The sequence below is a fragment of the Astatotilapia calliptera genome, chromosome 15 (genome assembly GCF_964374335.1).
Source record: "Astatotilapia calliptera chromosome 15, fAstCal68.1, whole genome shotgun sequence".
NCBI classification, from domain to species: domain Eukaryota; kingdom Metazoa; phylum Chordata; class Actinopteri; order Cichliformes; family Cichlidae; genus Astatotilapia; species Astatotilapia calliptera.
In genome coordinates, this window is record NC_137436.1 from 37,969,745 (window position 1) to 37,987,105 (window position 17,361).

Here is a 17,361-nt window from a genome sequence, read left to right on the forward strand (position 1 = left end):
ATGGCTTATTGTGAACAGTTGCAGGAGAAAGCTTCTTCTCTGTAAAAAGAAGATGGCAACACAGCTTAAGTTTGCAAAGTTGCATCTGTACAAACCACAAGACTTCTGGAACCATTTCCTTTGGAAAGGAGACCAAAGTGGAGATGTCTGGCCGTAACACACGGCACCACAGCTGACCGAAACCAAACACAAGTATATCAGCACAAACACCTCATACCAACTGTCACATATGGTGGTGGATGAAGTAATGACGTGAAATCCTCTGTATACCTAAGTATCCTCACGTCAAATAAGAGACCATCCGTACAGTTTGTGGTCAAGCTGGGCCACACAATAAAGCAAACCAAAGTCCGGACCTCGACCTGAAAGGCTGAAATGCTCGACCTAACCCTAACTGAAGCAACCCTGTAAAGAAGAGCGGGCTAAAATTCCCCCACAGTGAAGGGAGACCTGATAAACTCATACAGAAAACAAAGACTTCGAGGCGGTTCTATAGTTTACCGATTCATGCATTTTGGCTTAATAAATAAATAATGATCCGGCGTGATGTGCTGCTTTTCATTACAGGTTGCATTTGCCTAATTTTAGGCACCGGGAAGGACTGGATAAATTGCTACATAAAACCTTAAAATTGACAAAGGTTGTACGTTCTTTTTACCATCACTGCATGTTTTTAATAAAAATATATTTCCATTTAATAGGATTTCTTCTGTCCCCTCTGGAAACCAAGCACATATTAGATGTAGTAGGAATAGTCACCCGGAGAACCATCTAACCACCTCTCTATGGTAAGGTTTGCCAAAGCCTTTCTCAGCCCTACCAAGGAGTTTGGTTAAACATACTTGGTTGGCAATTGTGTTTTGGACTGACGCAGATCCTTTCACAAAGTTTACAATGTTAGAACATATTTTAGACAGAGTTGCTTATGACAGAAGGCCATAATGTGGAAACTCATCAGAAATGGTGATTACAGGCCACTGAATTGAAACCAGCCAAGGGGAAACCAGATCTTAGCCTGCAAGAAGTATTATGGTAGTTAAATCGAATAAAAACCTTGGCTAAACACATCACTTGTGTTTTCTCTGTGCCTCCCCCACCAACATTGCACATTAAAAAGGGGATGAATCAGGCATCTGCAGTAGAGAGAAACAGCCCTTTGAACCTTCAGCAAAAGACAGATTAAGAGGAAGTAATGGAGAAGGAGAAGCAATAAGGGCTCAGGTAGAAGGTGAGTGACTTAAAGAAAATGCAGAGCAGTTTATCACAGCTCGCAACAAGAGTTATCGGTCTGAATTAGACATCCAGATTCCTGGCTACCAGGGGCTGCTAAAGAGAAAATAGTACCCAAGGACTTTCCTCTCTGTCTCCCATCCCCCTGACCAATCACAGTCCAGGTGCCTCACCCTTCCTGGCTCACGTTATTAAATTAAAGGCCAAGATTTATACCTTCAGTGCCAAAGCAATGGCTTTAGTCAGATTTAGAATCATTTATCCCATCAGAGGGTCGGCGAGTCAGAGGTTTGATTGATAGAGCAAGAGCAGTGGGGGGAGGATACGGTTACATACTGCTGTGTTGCAGGCCAGAGCTCCTGCATCTTTAATTCAGTGCTGAAAAACCTTATAGAGTCCAGACATAGCAACACTGTGGCACAGATAAACAATCCCCCAGACAGCAGTGACAGAGTATGGAGCCATCTCTTTGCAAGCAGTTAAAAGACCAGACCTGAGACTAAATTTTAATGGGGAGTTTTGATGAAACAGCAGGGCAGCTGTCTGGTTATAAACTGCCCTCCTATTATTCCACTCTTCTTACCCATCTTGCACCACCATATGTCACAATAAACTTTACTTGTATACAGATGTTTATTAATGAATAACATATGAGGCACTATGCGTTTGCTTTAAAGTAGGAGCTGATTTTGATGCTGTGGTCAGAGTGGATTATCCTGATTATACCATAACCAGCTGAGAAACCCTAAATAAATATAGAGCGGAGTAAGAGGAGCGGCAATTTTCCACAGCATTAAAGAACAGGTGCATAGTGGACAATACAATGAGCACTTTAGTTTTTTATTAATAAATTATAGTTATTAAAACTTCACTATCAGATGGGAATGTTGGATTTTAGGTATTCTGTGTATTTCAGATAACCCACAGCAGCATGAATGAGACGGATTCATCTTTCTAAATACATCATTGTCATAAACTATACTGCAGATACTGAATTCCTTCAAAATTGGTCAATTATGACTTTTTCAGAGTTTTTCCTTCCCTCTGGCTCTCTTTCACAGTGTTCCTTGTGCACCCTCAACCAGTCACAGCAGGTGGCTTCACCTGGAGGATTCTTCCTGTTAAAAAGGAGTTTTTCCTGCCCACAGTTGCCAAGTGCATGCTCACTTGGTTTGTCTGATCATTTGTGTTTTTCTATAGTCTTTAGCTTACAATGTAAAGGTGACTTTTGTTAGTTGAATTCATGTATTGTTGGAGAAAACACAACAAAATTTTGAAAATGCCCCTTTGTAACAACAATTGACACACCTCACAACAATGTGTACCCATGCTTGACTGTCATTCTTTTTACAGTCGTTTAACCAGCAGGGTACTGTGCCACTATGACTTTAAAGTGCTCCAACTGCCAGATGGGTTTCCAGACTGTCACCCAATCTGGGAAACCATCAGCTATAGTCTGATGACTTAGCCTCTGGGGACAACAGCCAATATTATGACTTCTGGTGAAGCCAACAGACATCTGAGCGAAGCCTTCCCGTTCTGTGCACAGGTCGTCGTTTATGGATGTAGATACACTTTAAAAAGCTAATGAAGAAAGCCCAATCATTGTCAGATGATAGTCTGTTTTGCCAGACGTTTTCCCTCTTTTGCTCTTCCCAGAGAGACTGTTCAACTGCATGCAATCTCAGGTTGCTCAAAGATGAGCAATCAATAATTCAAACTGACAACAAATGGAAACTGAAAATCTTGCAACTTTCTTGCAAATTCTGCACATACAAATGCAGAAAAATGCTTTTGAAGATTAGTGGTCACCTAATGAATGGGGTGTAATGTTGATCGAGGGTTATAGATTTTATTTTTCAACTATTTTTTGGTTGAAATCGAGTCATTTTTGCCAGAAATTCATTAGCCATTGATAGATGCTTTTTAGAGTGCTTATGTGGTTGTGTGTCATTTTATTTGATACAAAAACAACAAGCTCAGTTTCAGAAACAGGATTTAAGCACATTTGAGTTAGAAAAACAGGATGCTGGCAGTATTAGCTGATGTTTTTATTTTCTCAGTTCCTGTAGGGATGTGGCAATAGCTGTGGAAAATCATCAAAAGACCACAGCAACACATGCATGTGAAGATGAAGGTTTAAGTTCACCCCTAGGCCCCAGTGCTCATTTCAACATTTTGAACAACACTTGGCAGCATATTATTTTCATAAACAGAGGAACCAAAATCCTGAATGAAAGGTGCAGCGACAATTAAGATGATTGAAATAAGAGCAGTCTGAATTTGAAACATATGATCTCAAGGAATTTAGCTTAACACTATTAAGAAACACTAAAGGATCGTATTGAGGCGTACTGACTAGCTGTAAAGTGTGCGTTGAATTACGGTGGGCCTCTCTGATGCACTCAGTGGCCTCTGCACCTGGTTTCAACATCGTGACATCACCGTAGGAAATGGGACTGTTTGGATTCTCACAACTGAATCAGAGGAGTCAATCAATCTTCATCCTCCACGGGTATCCACTATCACAACAGCACCTAATCAAGAGATTAAAGGAAGATCCTAATTTGTCCAAATTTGTGGTCAAAAAAAAAAAATCACACAAGTCGGGCTGTAGACGAAAATTGCAGATGATATAAATGTGGAAACGCTCCATCTAGAATATGGAAAAATATTTTGAGGTTTGCCACAGCGGCCATATGAATGTAACCATTACTTGTGACACAGATGTTGAAATTGCTAGCTTACTGTTCCAGTGATTGCATCTATGAGAAAGTCTTCTTTGCAGTCCGCCGCCTTGGTTTGAGTCATTTAAAAGGTTCAGATTTTATAAGGCATAAAATTGTGAAATCAATTTAATAATATATATGGATTTATTTGTAAGAATATCTGTTTAGTCTGGTTTGTTACATGCCTTTATATACCTTTGAAATTAGTGTTTTGTTTTGTTTTGTTTTTATTTAGAATTGCAAAAAAATCTTGATTGATGGGTTCGTATCTGGCAGCCAGCCGATCATGTGTCCACCTGCTCTATATCAGTCCTAAGAAAAAGCAGCTGTGGCTATGGCAAGCTGACACATGAGCGCTGCATTTTAATTCAAACTCTAAACACACACTTTGATATAATGACCAGGTCAAAGGTCAAAGAGTTTGATGTTTAGTCTGACACTATGACTGGTTTTCAACCCAAGAGTTTCAAAGACTGACAACCTTTCGGGAATTTTAATGAGTGAGTTTTCGCAACATTAGAATTGCTCCAATATATTTACAATATATTTATATTAGAAAAACCAAAGTATTGCAGAACGTGACTCTTGATGTAGACGCTTTTTTAATTTGTTAACATTATTTCTACTGATTTTACTATGACTTTACTATAAATGTGTGCAGTTTCATATTTAATTTTTTTTATTTAATCTCACAGCTGTTACAAATAATTACTAAATTATACACTCACTGACTAATTTATCATGTACACCTGTTCAGTTGCTTGTTAGCGCAAATATGCAATCAGCCAATCACATGGCAGCAAAAAAATGCATTTAGACATGTAAACATCATCAAGACCACCTGCTGAAGTTCAAAGCTCAGCATCAGAATTGAGAAGAAGGGTAAATTAAGCAACTTTATACATGGCGTGGCTGCTGGTGCCAGAGGGGCTCATCTGAACATTTCAGAAACTGCTGATCTCCAGGGTTTACAGGGAATGGTCCAAAAAAGAGAAAATATCCAGTGAGCGGCAGTTCTCTGGGCGAAAATGCCTCAATGATGCCAGAGATCAAAGGAAAATGGCCAGACAGCTTCTAACAGATAGGTAGGCAATAGTAGCTTAAATACAGCTCTCATTACTGCCAAAGAATACAGAAGAGCATTGTGCTATAGCAGCAGAAGACCATACTGAGTGCCTATCAGCTAAAAACAGGAAACTAAGGCTACAGGTAACACTACTCATCAAAACTGAATAATAGAAGACTAGAAAAAACATCTCAGGAATCTCAGGTTCTGTTTCCAAACAATGTAAAAGATCGTCTATTTTAGCAAAGGTTTAGCGCGGTGGTCTAATTGAGGGATGTTTTCTTGGCACGTTTTAGCAACTAAGCATTGTTCAAATGATGAGTACCGTTTTATGACCATGAGTCTACCCATGGCACAGTCCGCCATGTCACAAAGCCAAAATCTGTTTCTTGAACACAATAATACGTTCACTTTACTTACATCACCTCCACAGTCACAGGAGATTCACATCATGGATGTGCAGCGGATAAATGTGCAGCAGCTGCGTGACGCTATCATGTCAGTATGACCCAAAATCTCTGAGGAATGTTTCCAGCACCTTGTTGAATCTGTGCAACAAAGTATAAAAACAAATCTGTTTGAGTTTCATCTTGAAATAACACCATAATGTATTTTTAACAATTGTTTGTATTCTCTTTCATTACATGTTTAAGGTGTGTGAGAAGCACTGCCTGGGCAGAGTGCCTTTTACCCATAGTTTTCATGGGAACTTTTTTAATGTTTCCAAAAAATTGGTAAAAAATGAAAGGTTGCATAAAACATCTGGCAAACACTTGGTGTGCTGGCTGCGACCACTTAACCAGAGTAAATGGATGAGGGAGAATTTTGCTGCTTCGTATATCTTTTTTCTTCTCCCTGACAATGGACAGTTGTATAAGCAGCAGTTCTGTATTGGGTGATATGTTGGGCTTTCAGTATTGACACATCAGCAGACGAAGCTGTTTTGAATCCCTGTAGGTGTCCTCAAAATGATTTATTTATTTATTTTTGCTTATTTTGAGCCTTTTTTAAAAGGACTTCAGGTGCAAGTTACACGTCAACTTCCACATGACAAAAGTCAAAACACACACACACACACACAAAAAACCCATCTCTGGGTAATGGATGAATGAATAGTAATGCATCCTTTCCTTGATGTGTGTAACCACACTGTTCCACATTCAAATGCCACATTTAACTAGCAAATTCCAACACCCCAGACTACACAAGGACAAAAGCTGAATGCATGGAAATAATAACACGGCACATGTCATCAAGCATCTCTCCGTTCCAACCTAGAAAACTCTATCTGGTTAGTGTTAAAATAAAACGCAAAGTATCCCAGTTCTCATTTCACTCATAACTCGGGCATTTCTCAACTGTCACTTGATGCTCAAAAAGCAGTTTGGCTTCCTTCAAATGTATTTCATCTACGAAGGTAGTTTGTTTGAGAGCACATGTTTGGATCTGAGGGCTGTTTGAAGCCATATGTAATTCCTGGCTGCATCCTTTCAACAAACTGCCTCCTGGTAATTGGCCATTACTCTAGAACTGAGAGACGTGCTGTCCAGGGGGCAACTACACTTGTCTGGAAACAATCATGGAGTTAGTAGGCTGGCAGACAGCCTTGTCACTATATGCCTCCCCTGCTGTGTGTTTCTTCTCCTGGGAAGATGAACTCTGAAAAAAAAAGAAAAAAAAGATTGACATCCAAAATATAATTTTCCAAGCTTCATCAGCACCAATGCAAAACAAGGTCATCAGTGTTTTATCAGTCGTGTTTGTATGATGCTCTGTCAGGAGGCATGCATATTTTTTACAATATTTTTAAAATAGGAAAATAAAATCAGCCTTTTCTGAAAGTAAAAATCCTTACCTTAAGGACTAAATGTATTGAAACGACTATATACAGACTGTAGACATCCAAACGACAAACTACCATTCTTGGCATTTGGGGGAAACGTGTTCAAATGCAACACTTGTGCTTTTTTTGTGGTCAGTTTTTGGTCCGTGGTCCTCTAATAACTTTTTTTTTTTTTTTTTCATGCAGCACGAGGATGAGTTGCCCTGTGATGCCACGTTACATGACCTTTAACAAGTGACTCCATAATTACAGAAGAGCACGCGAGGTATGCCAAGTGACCTTCCTTCATCTATGACCAGACCTAAACATCAGACACAGAAAATAATAATAACATCTGACACTTCTACCTCTGGCGCAGACTGACAACTGGATCCAGATGGAGGGAGCATATCATTACCGTTTCATTGGGTGATATCAAAACAGAAAGGCACATTCCAGGAAGCCGTCACTCTCTCGCAGATTACCGCGTCTGAAATGAAAAATTAAAGCCGATATTGTTTGTACGCTTTTCTCCCTTTGTTCTCAGCGAGCGCAGTTTATTTGGGGGTGGGTAAAGCACCAATGTGTTGAGAGAGGCAGAAAAGTGCAGGCCGAGACAGCAGAGAGAAAAACTCAGGCTCACTCAAAGACGTGCTCCTGCAACACCCTGCGCCTAACTGTGCAGAAACACGTGGCTGTAGCAAGACCTGCAGCATGCTCACCTAGCTTTTTTAATTAAAACATATGACTGGAAGCAGGCCACCCATCCTTCTTTGAATTTTCCTGCAAACATCATGCTGACTCATTTCTTAGACTCGAGGCAGTGCAAGACTACCTCAACTGAGTTGACTTTAAGTGCTGCCACCCTTTCATCCTTGAAAGGTAAGACTCCCTTTTTTCAGGTCATGCGTTTGCTGTTTGGAACGAGGGATTTTTTTTTCAGAAACTCCTTACAGCTATCTTCCTCCTCTTCACTCTTTCCTTTCACCCCATCTGACATCCAGGAAGCGTTCTTTGATGGTCCCTTCCCCTACTTGAATCTTAATGCTTATTTCTCTGTATACCTGTAGAAGTTCAGTATATATTTTTACCACTCGTCCCTTGCTGTGGCCTCCACAAGCACAAACTTCTGTTTTCTTCTTTAAAGAGAGAATCACATTGTCCCTCAAGTGTGTTCCAGCAGTGTTGTGTTACAGGTTTCAACTAACTACCGTAACTGACGTATGAACGTGCAGGCGCTGACACTTCTACCTCTGGCGCAGCGTCACCCAGAAGTGATCTAATCAGGCCATAGCCTGATTAGATCACTTCTGGGTGACGCTGGTGGTGGGCCTTTAAAAGAGGAAGTGTACTAGACCCTGTGAGGCAGGAGAAGGTTTGGTGTATCCCACTTTGATCCACTGTCAGGAATTATTGAGAAGCAGCTTCTGAAAGAGTCTTGAAGACAAGCCAAGAGTGATGAGAGGAAAGGCGACCTGACCAGGATCAGTCCCTGGAGGCCACACAGGAATCTTAGTGCCAATAGATCCTCTCACATAAATACATGACTAAGCAACTATGACTGGTGAAGCTGTCATAAGGAAAGTTAGCACTGAGTATGAATAGGAAGCTGTCGGCTCGGTGAAGAAAGGGGAAGTTTGGTGATACAGATCTTTGGATTAGACAGGTCTTCAGGTTTCAGAGTAAATTTAAGATTAAAGAAGAAGCACTGTGATATTTAAATCCTGGGCAGGGATCCAGAAAAGGAAAATGTCCTCTTTTTTTCCTTTGTGGCATTTGTGTGAATGATGTCAGTGTAAATTAAACAGTAAACATAATCATATAAGTATACTGATGTTTTCATTTCTTTTAAATATTAGCAAGCAGATGTGTGCTGCTGGGTTTGGCTCTTCATAGTGACGTTACTTTGACGCGTACAACCAACTTTAACATTGTTGCAGGGAAAAAAAACACCACGCAAAGCAGTGGCCTCGCTCGGCTGCTCAAGTTGCTCCACAACACTCAGATCATCTTCGAAGTGGAATAAGCTGCCTTATGCAATTAGAGAACTAGCTACTATTCCTAGTTTTTTTTTTTTTTAAACACACACATTTAAAAGCCCATTTACACAGTTTTTAATTATTGTAAATATTGTAAGAGGGTGATGTTGTGACCTGTTTTTGATTCTTGTGTATTGCGCCTCAAACTTATTGATATTTACATGCTTATATTTTTACAATTGTAAAACCTTACTGTGGCTGTAAGAGCCAGATTATGTGGACATTTTTGCATCTATTTGATTGTGTAAGGTTTTATTAGATTAGATTAGATTTTATTATTATACTTGCAGGCTTGGTTCCCAGGAAGACCACTATCGTGGAAGCTAATGGGGTTCTTATATATATATTTAAAAAAAAAAAAAACACTTAGAAAACATCTCATGATTGACTAACAGGAACACAGCAGAGCCTTGTGTGTTGATCTGGTCTTTAAACTCCCCAAATCTCAGTTCAATCAAGTAACTTCAGGATGTGCCAGAAAAATTCAGATCCACAAAGACCTTATCACACAACCCACAGAATCCAGTGTTGTCCTGCTAACATCCCAACACCAAGCAGAACAGAACACCTCCGAGGGGTCTGTGCCTCAAAGAGTCAGAGCTGTCTTGGCAGGATACCCACACTATATTAGAGTGTTAAATGTGGTGGGAGATTAGTGGATATTCAAGTAAGTAAATACAAATGAAGGTTGCTAAACATAACATTAGAAACCTTCCCATACTGAGCAGTAATGACTAAGGCTTAACAGGAGTATGAGATTCCCACTTCCACTGTCAGAGAACGTAATAAGCACTGGCATTATGTAGCTGCTTCTAATCCAAATGGCCAAATGGCTGCTGAGATATTATCAGTACAGCCATTAATAGAGTGCATCTGCTTTCCAAGTCGCTTTATTTTTGTCTCAGCCTAATCCAGTCACAGTTTGTGCTGTATAGTTCTTCAAATTTTCACTTGTAATAACAGTTTTTAAAGTTACACAGATAAATCAGAAAGTACATTTTTAACATACTATGGTTATATTGATGTTTGCCAAGAGCAGGGGTGGCCAACCCGTGGCTCTCGAGCCGCATGCGGCTCTTTGCCTGGTTTCATGCGGCTCTTACGTTCATATCAAAGTTTGTGTTTGTGTTTTGGGGGTTTTTTGTGTTGTTGTTTTAAAATGTGCACGTTCGCTTCGCTTGAGTTCAATACGGTATTTTCATCAAATGGGCATGTGTGTGAGATGAAAATACCGCAAAGTTTCCCAGTAGGAGCAAGTTCGCCCTTAAAATGGCAGGAAAAAAATGCACAGCAAAAAGAAAATATGAAGATGAACACAGGACGTTTTTAACAGAGTGGGAGAGTTTATATTTTTTTGTTGAACGCAATGGAAAGCCATTCTGCCTTATATGTCAGACGTCATTAGCGCATTTCAAAGCTTCAAATCTTCAGCACCACTTCAGCTCACTCCATGCTAACATCGACCAGGAATTTCCAAAAGGGACTGAACTTCGCAAGCACAAGTTGGCCACTTTGAAAAGTCAGGCAGAAAGCAGTCACAGTTTTTCCAAAAGTTTACGAAGCGGTCAGAGACCATAACGCTCGCATCCTATCAGCTGGCTTGGAACATTGCACGGGCTAAAAAGCCATACAATGAAGGGGAGTTCGTTGCAATCTTGTCTCCTGAAAACGACACATTAAAACACATGGTATCAGACGTCTAACTGTCCCGCCACACTGTTGAACACAGAATATCGGACATTAACACGGCTATTGAATCACAGTTGCACTCTGACCTTCAAGCATGTGAGTATTTTAGTGTCGCATTGGATGAGAGTTGTGATATACAAGACAAGCCTCAGTTGGCAATATTTTAGGATCTGCGTCAAACGATTGTGTGATCAAAGAAGAACTCCTGGATATTGTGCCATTAAAAGACAGAACCCGTGGCATAGATGTGAAAGAAACCATGATGCCCATAACGAAATTAACTGCAATAGCCACAGATGGAGCACCAGCCCTGATGGGATCTGTGAACGGGCTTGTGGGGCTGTGCAAAGCTGACCAAACTATTCCAGACTTTTGGAATTTCCACTGCATCATCCACATGGAGCAACTCGTGTCTAAATCTGTCACGGACCCGGCTCTGGAGGACTCGGGGGTCCGTGAGCAGTCTTGACTGTTGTTGTTGTTGTTTTTAGTATTATTATTATTTGGTGATGTGTGTGTTTTTCTCCACAATGCTGTGTTAGTCTGTGTCCCACTCGCATGTATAGACAGGGTGTGGTTGTGCACGTGTGTATGTCTGCGGGTGTGGCTGGAGGATGGAGCACAGCCACCTGCAGGCCTGATGGGTGTGGCCCTGCGGGAGGACTGGCCACACCTGAAGTTCCTTCCACACCTGTTGGTGATCAGGCTCGTCGGGGGAGCTACTTAGGAGAGTGTTGGAGCTCCCACCGGCGCGGGATCATTGAGTTATTGTACCAAGTCAGTGTGTCAGCATATGTCTGTGCTGTTTGTATATGCCCGCTGAGGGTTAGTGTTGACGGCTGCTTCTATGGTTTCCCTGCAGGAGGAAGAGTGGTCCAGAAAGGCAGCACGCACAGGGAGTGCGGAAACACAACAGCGGGGAGCACGAGCACGGGCACAGACGTCGGAGGGAAGCACGTACACGGGGTTCGAGGGAGCAACGGAGTTATTGTGTTTACAGCTTTTCACTGTAAATAAAGAGCACTGTTTGCATCGCAGAGTCTGCGTTCTGGGTCCTCCTTCCCCCACATCCCCACGGTCTGCCAGCCAGACCGTGACAAAATCATTGAATTTAGATAACGTCATGAATCCTGTGATGGAAATCGGCAACTATATCCGCACACATGCACTTAACCACAGGCAATTCAAGAATCTCATCGCTTAGCTGGACCAAGGGCTTCCAGGTGACCTGCCACTGCACTGCACTGTGAGGTGGCTGTCAAAAGGCCAGGTACTCTCTCGCTTCTTTGAGCTTCTGGATGCCGTGAAACTGTTTATGGAAGAGAAGGACAAGGACTATCCCAGGCTCTCGGACCTCAAGTGGATTATGGATCTGGTCTTTTTGGTCGACATGCTGTGTCACTTGGACAGACTGAACCTGACCCTGCAGGGTAAGTTAAAAATGCTGCCTGACCTGGTGCAAAGTGTGTTTGCGTTTGTCAACAAACTGAAGCTGTTCAAGACACATATTCAAAAGGGAGATATAACGCATTTTCCCACTCTGCTAAAAGCCAGCGGGCAAGTCGCCAGCGCTGCCCTGAGTAAGCAAAGAGCCAGATATGCAGCGCTGATTGAAAATTTGCACGAAAGCTTTGTGACCCGGTTCCATGATCTACAATTGAAAAGGCCACAGATTACGTTCCTTGTCGACCTATTTAAAGCAGAGACCGGCTGTTTGAAAGTCCCGCTAGTCACAGATGAAGCTGCGACTGAGTTGGAGATGATCGATCTTTGTGAAGAGGACCAATTGAAACCTGCTTTAAGGCAAGGGACCATTGAGTTCTGGAAAAGTGTGCCAATGGAAAAATACCCCAATGTCAAACGGGCTGCGCTTAAGATACTGTCAATGTTTGGGTCAACATATGTCTGCGAGTCTGTGTTTTCTACCCTAAAACATGTGAAATCAAAGCATCGATCTGTTCTGACTGACACTCATGTGAAAGAATTGCTTCGAGTGGCAACAACGGAATACAAGCCAGATTTGAAGAGGATTGTTCAAGGCAAGGAATGCCAGAAGTCCCACTAAACAACATGCATTGTAAAAGAAAATGCTATTGTAGATTATTATATTTTTGTTTGTGGACTTGGTTGAACTGAGAGTTTGTGTGTGTGAGACAGTGCACACAATGTTCATTGTTGAAACATGTCATTATCAAAGTTGGTGTGCGACATTTGAGAGAGTGAGAGAGTGAGAGAGAGAGATGCCGCAATTTATGAAGAGAGTTGATAGTTTTCTCCAGCTGTTGTAAAGAACGCAAATATCTGCAGAATCAATAGAGAGATTTGTAGACAGAACAAATGCGGTAAATATTAGAATAGAATAGAATAATCCTTTAATTGTCCCACAAGGGGAAATTTGGTTGTAACAGCAGCCAAAAAGACACATATACAAACAAACAGGACACAGGACACAGAACAGAAACATACACAATTTTTCTTACATATTTACATTAAGGACAATGGTTACTATATACAGAGAGAGATATTAAATGCACTGGTGCTTTGACAGCGCTCTCATGCTCAAAGGCAGCACTCAAAGTACATTTTGGGGGACACTTTCCACTTTCCTTTTGGCGATAGCCCTTTTCTTTGCATTATGTCTACGGGGTGACATCACCAGTGCTGGCTCTGGTTACACCAAAGAGGCTGCTGAACAAAGAGACAAGGGTGTCAACGTTTTGGCAGTGAACCCGTGTCAACTTTAACACCCTGAAGTGATATTACCAGAACAAAGATTTTTACAAGCTAGCAGCCCCAAACTTCAGACATGTTTGGTTTCTGACCGGTAGACCAGCAAAATTCAAAATTCTGCTGCCTGTGATTTCTTTTTTTTTTCTTTCTTAGGAACTTAACTTTCCATTTCACTTAAAAAAGAAACTGCAAGGTCCTTGTTAGGATAAAAAAAACCCGAGGAGGTGCAGTGTGTGTGCACAAGTGAATATGGTTGACCACAACGGTTCATGTAAACACTCAAATGTGACAGTGCGCAGACAAAGCTGAACCATGGAAATAAAGAAATGATGTGGTGGAAAGGATCCAACAGCTATAAACAGGCTAGACCACACCATTTAGTGCGTGGGCTTCAAATCCATCTCCAACCTTGCATTCCTTTTCTTCTTATGCCTGTGGAAAAGTGGGGCAAAATCCTTATGCTGATATTTTTACCTGTTTTAATAAGACCTCTGATGGGCTGTAGTCCCTGTAGAAACTGTCAAACCTTTCTACGTCTGTTTACAAAGCCCACTTTTAACTGGGGGAGGAAAAAAATGTGACAGTCAGCTTCGTGTCCAAGAATAATAGTTTCTGCCCATTCATGTGCTGTCAGTGCAAGTGAAGCGTCATTTTTTTTTTCAAAGAGCTATTACTAATGTTGCAGTGGGCCCATCAACTTTATAGTAACACAAAAAGGGAATAGAATAAAACCTGTAAAATTGAAGTACAGGGTGGTATAAAGTGTGGAAACATTCATGCTGTCATGAGTCGCCACTTAGGATGTGGCTTTGATTGACAATAAGGACAAAGTGGAGGCAGTCATGATTTATAGCAGCCTGGGATTCTGAGCTGTTGAAGACATCTGGTTTGACCAATCTTTATGGGGCTTTGTGGAGCAGTGAATAACTTTCTGTGAGGCTGGGGATAAAAGTCAAGAAGGACAAAGAAGAGTTACATCGTAGGATTATCATGTCGGTCTCGACTGTTAACAGCAGTAAAAAAAAAAGATGCTACATTTGATATTAAAAGACAGACCTCTGCTCGATCATTAAAGTATCGCGATCAACTGTAGGAAAGACAGAAAATAATTTATTTTTGGCAAGGAGTGAGATGAGATTGATTGATAATCATTTCTTTTTTGAAGGTAAAACAAGGTAATCAAGGTAAAACTTCTGCCGAGACATTTACAAATCAAGCCATGAGAACCTCTAGAGCTCAATAATTATTACTTCTGTGATTCAGGGGAAAAAAGTGTAAAAACAAATATGTATTGCTTTACAGGGGATGATGTGCCAGACTGCTTACTGGATCTGAGCAGCTGCAGGCAGCGGATACACCAAGCCAAGAAAGCATCTATCACACAAACCTCCCAATGCATATATGTTATCGTTCTCTTTGTACAAGGCCAAATAGAAAGGCCAATAGAAATAAATATGCTCACAAGATACTTTATTATGTGCACCATGACAGTTTCAAGTAGTCCTCCTTTTGCCTTCAAAACTGTCTAAATTCTTCATGGCATTGTTTCAACAAGGTGCCAAACTACCCCTTTTGGCCTAAATGCAGATCTCCTGTGTTCTTACTTCCCAGCGGTGCTTTATTACATTGAGATCTGATGACTTTGGAGGCAATTTGACTACAGTCATCGTCATCGTCCATCCATGTCCAGGCCTATCACACACAGATACAGGTGAACCTGCAAACCCACACAGTAAGGCCTCAGTGGGCCGGTGGATTGGAAGCCAGGAGCTTCTTGTTGTGAGGCAATGGTTGGCAGCCACATTCAGGGGTTAAAATAAAACTTGAAGGTGGAGAAACCCCAAGGTCATGTGTAACAGTGCAGCAGAGGGAAAACCAAGTCTTTTAATTAAGCTACATAATAACTTGTTTTCCGCAAGTTATTACAGTTGATTTTTCTTTGTGTACAGGTCGTGATCAGCTGACCTGTGACCCTTCTCTGATATTTGCTGCTCTTTGGGGAATTAGCCAACCCTAAAACAAGATATAAACAGATGTTTCACAAGCTAAGAGGCTTATTTCTAGAGCTCTAGATAACATAAAGTTTGTATAAAAGAGTGACTCTAATCAGCATCATTACCTTAAATTTAAACTGGTATCTGCTACCTTCAATGTAACCTAACACCACAGCCTGATCTGTATTGGCAAAGGGTGTCACTGTAAACGTCACTACAGCAAAAGAACCAGTTTACAATAATGATGACATGACAGGTAAGATTTGAGTTCCTAGTTTATAAAATTTAACTTGCTGGGTAGTAGCTCATGTTTGTCTCCTTTCTTTCTCCATCTATCAATTTTATTTTCCTCTGTACCTTCAACCCACAGACACATTTTATCTGTATTGGCTGTCATTGGCCTTTTTGATAAAGTTTCATCTGAAGTTACCTTAAGATACCTAAAATAAGTTAATCCTTGCTGCTATTCTGTAGACTAGGTACATGCTAAGTAGGCTACTGCTTTGAAACTTTAGCATGAATGCATCACAGAGAAGCAAAAGGAGATGGGCAGAGAGGGTGTAACCAGGGAGTGGGATGTCATAATTCTCTTGTTATTCCACAAGAATCTCCCTGCAATGCCACAGGAAAAAAGATCGTTCACACACAACCTAAAACATTTGCAGGTCCAATGGACTTCACCCTATAATTGCCCTAATAATGTTTTTAAAGCTGTATAATAAGGATTTCCGAGTTACACAGAAGACCTCTACAGAAAAGACTACAGAAGTTTTCCTTGTATGTGCACCTCCTTGTGGTATATTTAAGCATCTCCTTGTGAGTGTGTGTGCATGCGCTTTGCACTTGTCTCAGTAGCGTCCAGTCAAACTGACTGCTAGTAAAACCCGAGAGGATGTGCAAGTTTTAACTGGTCTTACATGTATAAATACAAGAACACAGTCCAGTGAGTAACTGGCTCGTGATCAGCCACAGGACATGCTTTAACACCTTATGAGTGTTTCCAGGCAGCAATTAGGGCTGAGTGTTTGTCTTCATTTGAGTTTAGGCAGTTAAATATGCCTTGGGGATGGCCACTTGACCCTATGAACTCTTTTATGGAGCCACAGAAAAATACTTCCTTTTTCATTAATTGCAACTGCAATGGAATGACAGAGCCATGAGGTATGTGAGCCAGCATGGGTTACCAATATTAAAGATTCAAACATTAAAAAAGCCTCACATCCCAACACATTTGAGGAGACTCACATCTCCAAAATTACCAGAGTGACCCTGCAGTGACACCGCTTCAGGGCATCCAGCATAACCTCTACTCACCCCCATGTCACTCCACATGCCCACAGATATCCCGAGGCAATGGCCTCCACCAGTTTGGCCCTGTGCAAATTATCAAGAGGCCCAGAATTGTCTCACTTATCAATAGGCGAGGTATATTGTTTCAGGGGGCTTCCTCTTTCCTGTACAGGACAGTCCTGATGGTGGAGTCGCAGGACGCTTTGACGTTGAAAGGTGTACATGGCTCGGTGAAAGAACCGGACCTTCCCTGCAAGTTATCATGTCATCTGACAAGCTGACCGCCTCAACAACAGTGTGTTTTTCCACTTCAGTGCTGAAAGTGCTTATCGGATTTTGATTGATTTCTTCATTTGTTTGCTTTTGTGAAAGAGAAGCGGTGTACCGTTACAGTTGGCGTTTCCTTGCTTTAACTGCAGTGGAAACAAAGGTGAACGTGCAGCTACATTGTGTCCAAGTCCAAGTCGTGAAGCAGCATGTTTAAATAAGCAATCATGCTTGACAGTCCAAGGATATCAGATATCAGCTTATCAGTGTGTTATACGGAGTAAAGTCATTAGGCACATAAGGGGGAAATTATTTGTAAAAATCTATGTGAAAAAATACTTCTAATAATCCACATTTACTCCTTTAACATTCGTATCTGGAATTTTTGCTACTGTAAATTTGTCATTTTGTAAAACACTATCAGTCATCAACATTCATTGTTCTTTTTATAACTACTGTGTGTAGCTGAACATAGGAAGGGATTTTTTTGCTGCTGGTACAGCCT